Source organism: Gambusia affinis, linkage group LG14 (genome assembly GCF_019740435.1).
Source record: "Gambusia affinis linkage group LG14, SWU_Gaff_1.0, whole genome shotgun sequence".
Taxonomy (NCBI): domain Eukaryota; kingdom Metazoa; phylum Chordata; class Actinopteri; order Cyprinodontiformes; family Poeciliidae; genus Gambusia; species Gambusia affinis.
The window spans coordinates 10,262,452-10,270,831 of NC_057881.1; the positions used below are offsets into that span (position 1 = coordinate 10,262,452).

An 8,380-nucleotide genomic window follows, 5' to 3' on the forward strand; every position below is an offset into this window, starting at 1 on the left:
AGATTTACCTTTTTTTTAACACGATTACTCGATTAATCGTAAGAATAATCAATAGATTACTCGATTACTAAAATATTGGTTTACAACAGCCCTATACTGAAGGACCAACAAGGACTCAATTATTACCTGAATATCTTCAACAACCAAATAAAATGTTTTTATAACATCTGCTGCCAAAAGGCCGTGCTGCTGTCAGTGGATTCAAAACTACTACATGGTTTTATTTGTTGGAATCCTCCTCAGTAAAAACTGCCTTCTCTGAACAGTCAGCGTTTTATTGAACGGTGGATATCAGGACACTGTTAATGTGATTTTTCTTTTAACTGTTGTTTTTGGAGCTGATTGAACTGCTGTGGTCACCACAGTATAAATTATTCATGCAAAGAACAAAATCTCCAGAATGTACTAACACATTTTAGCAGTGCATATTAGTAAACAAATAAAATTGTGCAAGCGAGTTGACAAATGCTTTAATGCGGTGTCATTGTATGGGTTTAAATCCATGCACATTGATGTTGAGCTTTGTAAAGTCCCACATTATTTATTCTCTATTTCCTCTATGTTTTTTGTTATACAAGAGTGAGAGTATAAAAAGTTGGTAAATAACTCAATAAACTGGAATCAGATGAAGAACAGGCGCTAATACTGTTCAGTGCTGAGGTCTGAACAGAACCTCAGCACCTTTGAAGAATGGTTGGGTTTACTGATTTAGCTTGTTGGTATCTTGAACGACCATTCATGTAGTCATTAAGGATTGGGATACATTTCTGAACTCTTTGTGTTCAAATCAAAATATTGTGGTTTTTTTTTAAGTGAAAATGAACTGGTTTGAGGTCTGAAAACACTGCCTTTGTGTTATTTTGACCATACTCCAGTTTCTACTAATGGGATCTATGTTAGTGGAAGATAGAATAAAGAAAATGGTTAATTTCTCTCAAATGCCTACCTCAAAAACATTTTTTTAAAACCATATGAACAGAGACAAGAGTTCCTGCAAATCTTCACAATAACAACCTTAAAGATATTTAACCTTTTTTATGAACATCAACAAACATTTCTTAAAGTGTTTACAGTAATCTGAAATCTGGCTGTATAGTGTTTAGAATTGTGTTTATCAGTAATGTTTGATAATAAAAATCTGCCCATTTTGCTGTCAAATAATACTAACATATTAATAATGATGTGGATAATTACATATATCCTGCAATCTCCATTCTTAATGACGTAACTACAATAATTTTTCAAACTATGAACAGATTTTCACAAAAACCCTGGTAATGTGCACAGCCATGATGAATTTGCACACAATATTCACCATAAAAATGTTGCATTCTTTACATTTTTATATTGTTAATAAGAAAAAAAAATCGAGCTTCTGGATTCATCATACTGCTGTCTGCATAATGAGTGGCCCAGTTGCTGTTTGATTCAGGTACAGTTAGCCCTACTGTAAACTAAGGCCATGCAAATATCAGCAACCCAGATTGACCCCTGCTATATGAAACTCTACGTGATTTTTCTGCATGAAATCTAACCCACTTTAATATTAATTTAAATCCTCTAGAAGCAGAACTAGGAAGGAGGATATTAGTATTCTTCCTCAGGGCCTTTACAGTAATGAGCTTTTGTTACAAGGCTGAGAGAAAAAAAAAAAAGCAATATCTTTTTTTATTTGCAGTAGGAATCTGATATGTGGGGGGGGGGGGGGCACATGAGGCTAATAGAGTTTTTCTACAAGGAAAACAAAGTGTGATGAAGGCGATGACAGATGGAGTCTGGAGAATGAACAGGCCAACTGACGGCAGACAGGTAAACCCTTCAAGATTTAATCTGACACGCTGGGAGCTCAGCTTGCTGTCAGATTGTGTCCCGATTTTAGCGGAATTAAATATCCTCAACTGAGCCCCTTTTACTGGCGCTTGCTTGGCAAAGTAAAAGGACAAACTAACGTTACTGTACCCAGGCCATTTCACAATTTGTCTAGTTACGAGTCCGACCCGACAGCCATTACCTTCCTCACTCCCTCCGTGTAACTCGGCAAGACGAACCGGACTACGCACTACTTTAGAGGAAATCGTGAATGCTTCCCGTTATAATATTAACTGTATGTCTACGAGAAATTAATGAAGAGGAGCGGGATTGTCGTTTCGCTATAAATGAATAATAAAAGGAGTTTTCAACCGTGAAAGGAAAAAAAAGACGCAGGACGGAAATGTATCACTCCACTTACCCTGAAATATTGCTGATAAACCCCGAAATTAGCCCTGGCGCAGCCTTCTTCGGAGTTGACCCGTCTTAACTAAGAGGCAGTATACAATCGCGTTGAAGAGGCGTCTCTATTTACACACATCCACGGCATTTTATTCCACTCTATATTAATGTAACCACACTGTCCGCCCAGGCTACACAAGCGTACCCAGTGTACGATTGGCGTCATTGACGTTAGCACGCGATTGACCTGTAAACAACCCAATGAGAGGCTTCGCTGCAAAACTCAAGACCAATCAGATTTCGAGACCGCCTGTGAAGGGCGGGACTGTAAGAGAGGACATGACGGAGGCGGCCATGTTCTGGTATGGTGTTTGTATCCCTCCGCCGGAGTATTTACCTTTTGCATGATTTTGCATGTGGGGAAAATGTCACTGTAGCCCTGCTGTTCGCTGCCTGTTTTCCATAAGACAACCCGCTAGGACATTTGTTTTTCTCCTCGGTTACTACCACACCACTGTTAACACAATATAAACAAATAGAATCTCGTTTCTATGTTTTTAGAACAGGGAAATGTAGAATATTCAAGAGTGTTTAAGTCTCGTGTTAATTTTAGATCGCTATGTCAAGCTATTTAATATTCACAGATTTATTTGAATCTTACTTAATTACACCCTGTCACTGTGTACATTTCTATGCAGAAATAGATAAATAATCCAAATAATTATTAAGGTATTTTATAGAAAACCAGGCTGTGCAACTAAAACGTTGATTGTTTAGCTCACTTGAGTCAATATTAGCTGCAAAAAAGATATACCATAGTGATTTGCAGTTTGTTTTCAAATCAGAACAACCACATCCAGTTATACAGAGAGTTATTATTAACTTATGATAATTCATGCCTGTACAGTAGCGTTATTTAGACAGATTCAAAAACATACATCCCAAAGCAGTCATTATACTTTAATTACTTTATACAGTAATCTTCAGTCGAACATTAAAACCCATTTAGGACTATATTGTATTTTAAAAAAGGAAATTGTAAATATTATTGTTGAATGTTGCAATGGAAATATTGATAACAAATAACTATTTTCCATTTTAACAATGTTCTCATCAGTCTTTGCACACCTTTGAATTTTAAATGTCAATTGTTGAAACACAAAGGGACAGATGATAGAAAATTTTCTAATTTTCTATCATCTAGTCATAATGCACTGTAAGAAAACATGACGATATGAGATCAGAAATTAATATCTTATAAAGCTTATAAAATATGAGTTTCACTTTTGAAACTGAAATACCACAAAATGGATTTAGTTTTTTTTTTTTTTTTTTTTTTTTTTGATTTTATTATTGAGAACCTAATTTTCAGGGACTGTTTTAATCTGACAGCCTAAAATATATTTTGTCTTGGTAAGAAATACAAAGGCTACGAAGAATATCATATAATCTCATATTACTATTTTGTATCCTCTGTTTAGCCGAGGGAAAATCTGTTGGCCTGTAATGATAAGGCTTCCATTAAAAAAATTTTAATTTAACCCCTCATTTCACTGTGAAACCTGGTAATGGTAGCATTATGCTGTGGGGATTCTCTTTTATGACAGTTGAAATAGTAGAAAAAGGTAGTTCTAAAAAGCATTGAGTCAGGGAGGCTAAATATAAATGCACAACACACGTTTCAGACACGTTTGCTTTTCAAAAAATGCAAAAATATGGTTTTTATTTCCCTACACAGTTGTCTACTGTGTTGTTCTATCTCATAGAATTATAGAAGCAGAATAAAATACAACAAAGTTCCCAACATGTCCAAATGTTGAAATGACATTGAGATGAAAGTGATGAACTTGTTTCCGTCCTTAAAGTTTATACCCAACATAAAGAGATGTTTCACCTCTTACAAATTAGAGCCAACGGTATTCCTCTTTCCCTCCAAACTTGTCCTAGTTAAAGAACATGCACTGGAGCAGCAGGGAATAGAAAAGCTCACAGGCATAAAGCACAAGGCATCTTGGAGAATAAAAGGCCGCTTGGATTAGACGAACAGCGTCAAAGCTTGGCTCGATTTGTTCGGATTAAAACGCATAAATCACAACCCCAAAAAAAGAATATAGATGAGTCAGAGTGAGATTTTGTAGTAATTGCTCCAGGAGGAGACATCAGTATAGATAGTGACACAGAGGTATAATAAGAAGCACATATAGAGGAAAGAAGCTGCAGCAGGGAATGAAAATAGAGGACAGAAATCCTGCAAATGTTGAAATATCGCTTACATAAGAAATTAGATGCTTGATCAATAAAAACTGGGCAGGACTGTATTCATACTAAAAACTGCATTAAGTGTGATGAGTTTTATTTGAATTTTGTATTTAGTAGACAGTCACAGTCTATAAACACTTATTTGGTATTTTCAACTTAGTGCTCAGAAAGGTTGACACAAAAAAATGATGAAGCATAGAAGTTACATTCAAATTCAAAAATACATTATTAATTCCAAAGGGAAATTAAATGTTGTTGTGACTCATTAATTTAGATTCTTCAAAGAGTTATTGAAGATAGTGATGGCTGTTGTCATCCCTGGATGACTGGCACCAAATCGTATAGGATTTATATGGGACGGAAATAATTATTTTTTCAGGTACCAAGTTTGAAAAGATCTGGGTTAAATGAAAAAAAAAAGTTATTGTTGTAAATCAGCTAGGATTTGTGTGACTTTCTGTACTAACTGTATTGTAATTTTAGTTATTTTTATGGTATTAAATTGTCTTTGTACATGTATGTTTAGCTGTGTAGGGAAAAAAAATATTTAGTAAAAAAAAAAACCTGCATTAAGTGTGCTGGTTGCTCATAATTTATTATTTTTGTCATTATAATGGAAGATCAATTGATTAAACCTGGATCAGTTTGACATACAGACCAAATTAATGTTGGTTTAAAAGTAAATATGCAAACATAGAGAGGAATTTACATTATTTTTACAACTAAATCTCCTTGTTCAGTTGTGCTGACTTCAAAACAAGCAGCTCAATAAGCCTGTGTGTTGTCAGATAAGAGCGTCTCCATCCATATGTAAACCGGATAGGTCATCAGATGCCTGGAAATGTGCTTTACGTTCTCCACTGCAGCAACAACAACAAGCCAAAGTGCACTTCATGCAGGTCTGTCCCACGCTGCCACCCACACACACTCCGCTCAGCCATCATGCTACTCTCCCATGAACTCATCTTTATCACAGAGACCTGAGCCACTTGATGCCCCTCAGAGCTTACAGTGCAGTGGGGATTTAGTTACAAATTCTTTATGTTTTTATTTTAGATTAACAAGTTGTAATATTAGACAAAGATGACCTGAGTAAATAATATTTTTAAAAAAACATTTCAAATGAAGGAAGAAAGCTCTCAAAAAAAAAAAAAAAGCCTGGTTGGAAAATCGCTCCCTAAACCTAATAATTGATTGAGCTCCCATTGGAGGCAACAGCTGCTGTCATGTGGTGTTTTTGAGCGTGAGCAGCCGGTTTGAGGACACATTGCAGCTTCTCAGTTGGATTCTGGGTCACACTGTGTCCAGGCCGGTTGTCTGCAATGTTTACAACTTAAAGAGACATTTTGTTGTCTGGGAAGACAAATAAAACTCATTAGAGCTGAAAATAACTATCTCCTTCAGGAAATTTCTTGGAATTTTTAAAGAACGAACATTTTATTGATATTGTTAGGATTTAAAGTAAATATAATAATAAAATCCAAAAATTTTATTAAGCACATAAAAGTTTCCCCTAGAAAACTTGCTAAGCCTGGCGGTTGGGCTCTTGGCAGTCATTCATCCAGTGGCCCGTCGTGGTTTTGTGTTAAAAAATTTTTAAAGTTGACAGGAAATTTGAAAATATCACTTGATAATTATGTGTTTTTAAAAGATTGGAAGATTAATATCTGAACACCAACTAAAAGTCTTTAAAAATGCAAACATAAAAAAATAAATAAATAAGCAAGGTTAAGCCTGGCAGGGGCACAAGAAAGGTCTGGCGACCCGCCAGGCTTATAATACACTGGGGGAAACCCCGACATAGGCAAGAGTTTCAAGGAGAAACTTAATTTGTCACTCGATCCACAATGTTATATCTTGTGTTTAATCTCATTGGGTGGATTGGAAAAAAGAGAAAGTTAAGATACTTCACATCTGTTTTATGATGGCAATAAAAATTATAACACTTTCTCTTCTTCAGTGACAAAAGTTTAAAAAATGTCTACATAAAGGAAAAAACTTACTGCAAAACTAGACGTACTTACAGAGTTCTGGGCTCCTGTCAATAACCACTTTGGCAGGAAATAATTGTTATAATTGCTGTATATATTTATTTTTAATTACAATTTATTTTTGAATTGTGACAACATTATGGAAACTGTACAATAATTTATTTTTATTAGTTTTTTTATTTGGTTTTTAAGTCAATTACTTGAAGAGGTGCTATTTGTTATTTTGTTTTTGCTGCATTTTAGTGTAACTACATATTGAAAGGACGAAAAAAATGTTGAATAAACATTAATGACAAGGAAAGAATATCTAAAAACATTACTAGTACTTATAGTGTAATTTTTAATGGAAATTCAGTGCAAATATATATATTAAAAAAAAGACAAAAGATTCTTATCTGTTCAGTCACCTAACTCTATGAAGTCAGGAACCTTGAAAACGTTCTTGACTTCATGAATTCATCTAGTTTTGGGTATAAAATTTCACTTTTCCACCAGCAGTCTATCAAAATTACCAAAGATAAAACAGTTTTACAAATAAAAAGTAACTAAGAATCAACTAGGTGATTCCCAAAGTAGCTGAAAACCTGGGGTAATAGCTGGGGTTCGATGATTATTTGTGTTGGGTTGAATCTTTTGCCCTTTGCTGTGAATTAAAATTGCTGCAGCAGTCTAGTCGTTTGGGCTTCAGGAGTAAATCTGCTGCTCACTCAACAAAAAGCAAGAAAATAAAGAAACCAGTTGCAGCTCTATAAACATTTGTGTTCATTCCCACAAGCTATACAGCTAAGAATATATTATTTGAAGAGCTTTGTGTAAGATTACATTTTATTTTCGTCCTTTGTCCTTTGAAAATGAGAAGAAGGAACAACGTTCCTAAGCATGTCAGCGTTTAATCCTCCTCTCCTTTTCTAGCAGCTGAAATTCTTTCAGTTCCTCTTTGGAGTCATTTCAGACATTTTTCTTGCAAACGGCTCCTTGTTCTCTGAGAAACTCTCACCATCTTGTGTGCTCTGCTCTTTTGAGGTCTGTTTTTAATCAACTGTGGGTCGACGGACAGTTTGGAGTCATGAGAAAACCTTCATTTTGCACCCCTTTATAGGAAGGCAGACACAGATGTTTCCTGTTATAGAAACCACCTTGATCATCTTTTAACCAACCTTTGTACCGTTTGCAAAAACTCTTTGCTTTTTCCACAAATAAAACGTGTTTATTTAATGATTTAATTTTTCCTGGAACACAGCAAAGTGACCGCAGAATACAGTCTTCCTCACTGACTTTATCTTTCTCCAGCTTTTCTTTGTTCTTTGACACTCTGACTTGTTTTTCTGCTTCAGTTGTAAATTTAAAGCAGATTGTTGAGATGAGATTTCAGGCGTGAGAATATCTGTGAAGATTTGAAATCTGGGTCAAACTGTCTTTTCTAATGTGGATTTAATTGAAACACGTCAGAGATGAAACATACAAGCTTAACGAGGTGGAAAGAGGACAAAAATAATGTACTCAAGTAAATGTACAGTTACTTTGGTAGAGGTTTACTTAAATGCAATTTAAGCGATCAGTGTAAAATATTTAGATCTGGACTATAAAATTCATTTCATTGTAATTCTGCTGAATGTTTAGGTTGTTTTCTTTCTGGAAGATGAACCTCTCCTCCATATCAAGGATTATCCTGATCCATTTCTCTGTATCTACAGAAGAAAGCATCCCCACAGCATCATGCTGCCACCACTGTGTTCCAGAAAATCAGAAAAGCAGCCTAGTTAATCTATAGTAATTATGAATCATGAATTTCTGTCTCTAAATATGCAAAACTAATAAGGTTTGCAGCTGTTACTGCATCATATGTACGTTTCTTTTTCAGACTTATAACCATGCACATTTTCCACTTAAGTTTAGGACGGAAAACCACAGAAGAACAA

General features: G+C 35.1%; 1 protein-coding gene across 9 annotated transcripts in view; it reads right to left on the reverse strand.

Moving 5' to 3' along the window:
- The window catches only part of LOC122843081 (myocyte-specific enhancer factor 2D homolog), a 38,479-nt gene extending 36,041 nt beyond the window's left edge, over positions 1 to 2,438 (reverse strand). For 7 of the 9 annotated variants that reach the window (XM_044137576.1, XM_044137574.1, XM_044137568.1 and 4 more), the window contains exon 1: positions 2,231 to 2,427. The gene's annotated coding sequence lies outside the window, so the exon portion shown is untranslated. Of the gene's footprint in view, positions 1 to 2,230 lie in introns of all 9 variants that reach the window. The other 2 variants (XM_044137570.1, XM_044137575.1) reach the window with 1 other exon arrangement.
- Between the last annotated feature and the right edge of the window lie 5,942 nt (positions 2,439 to 8,380).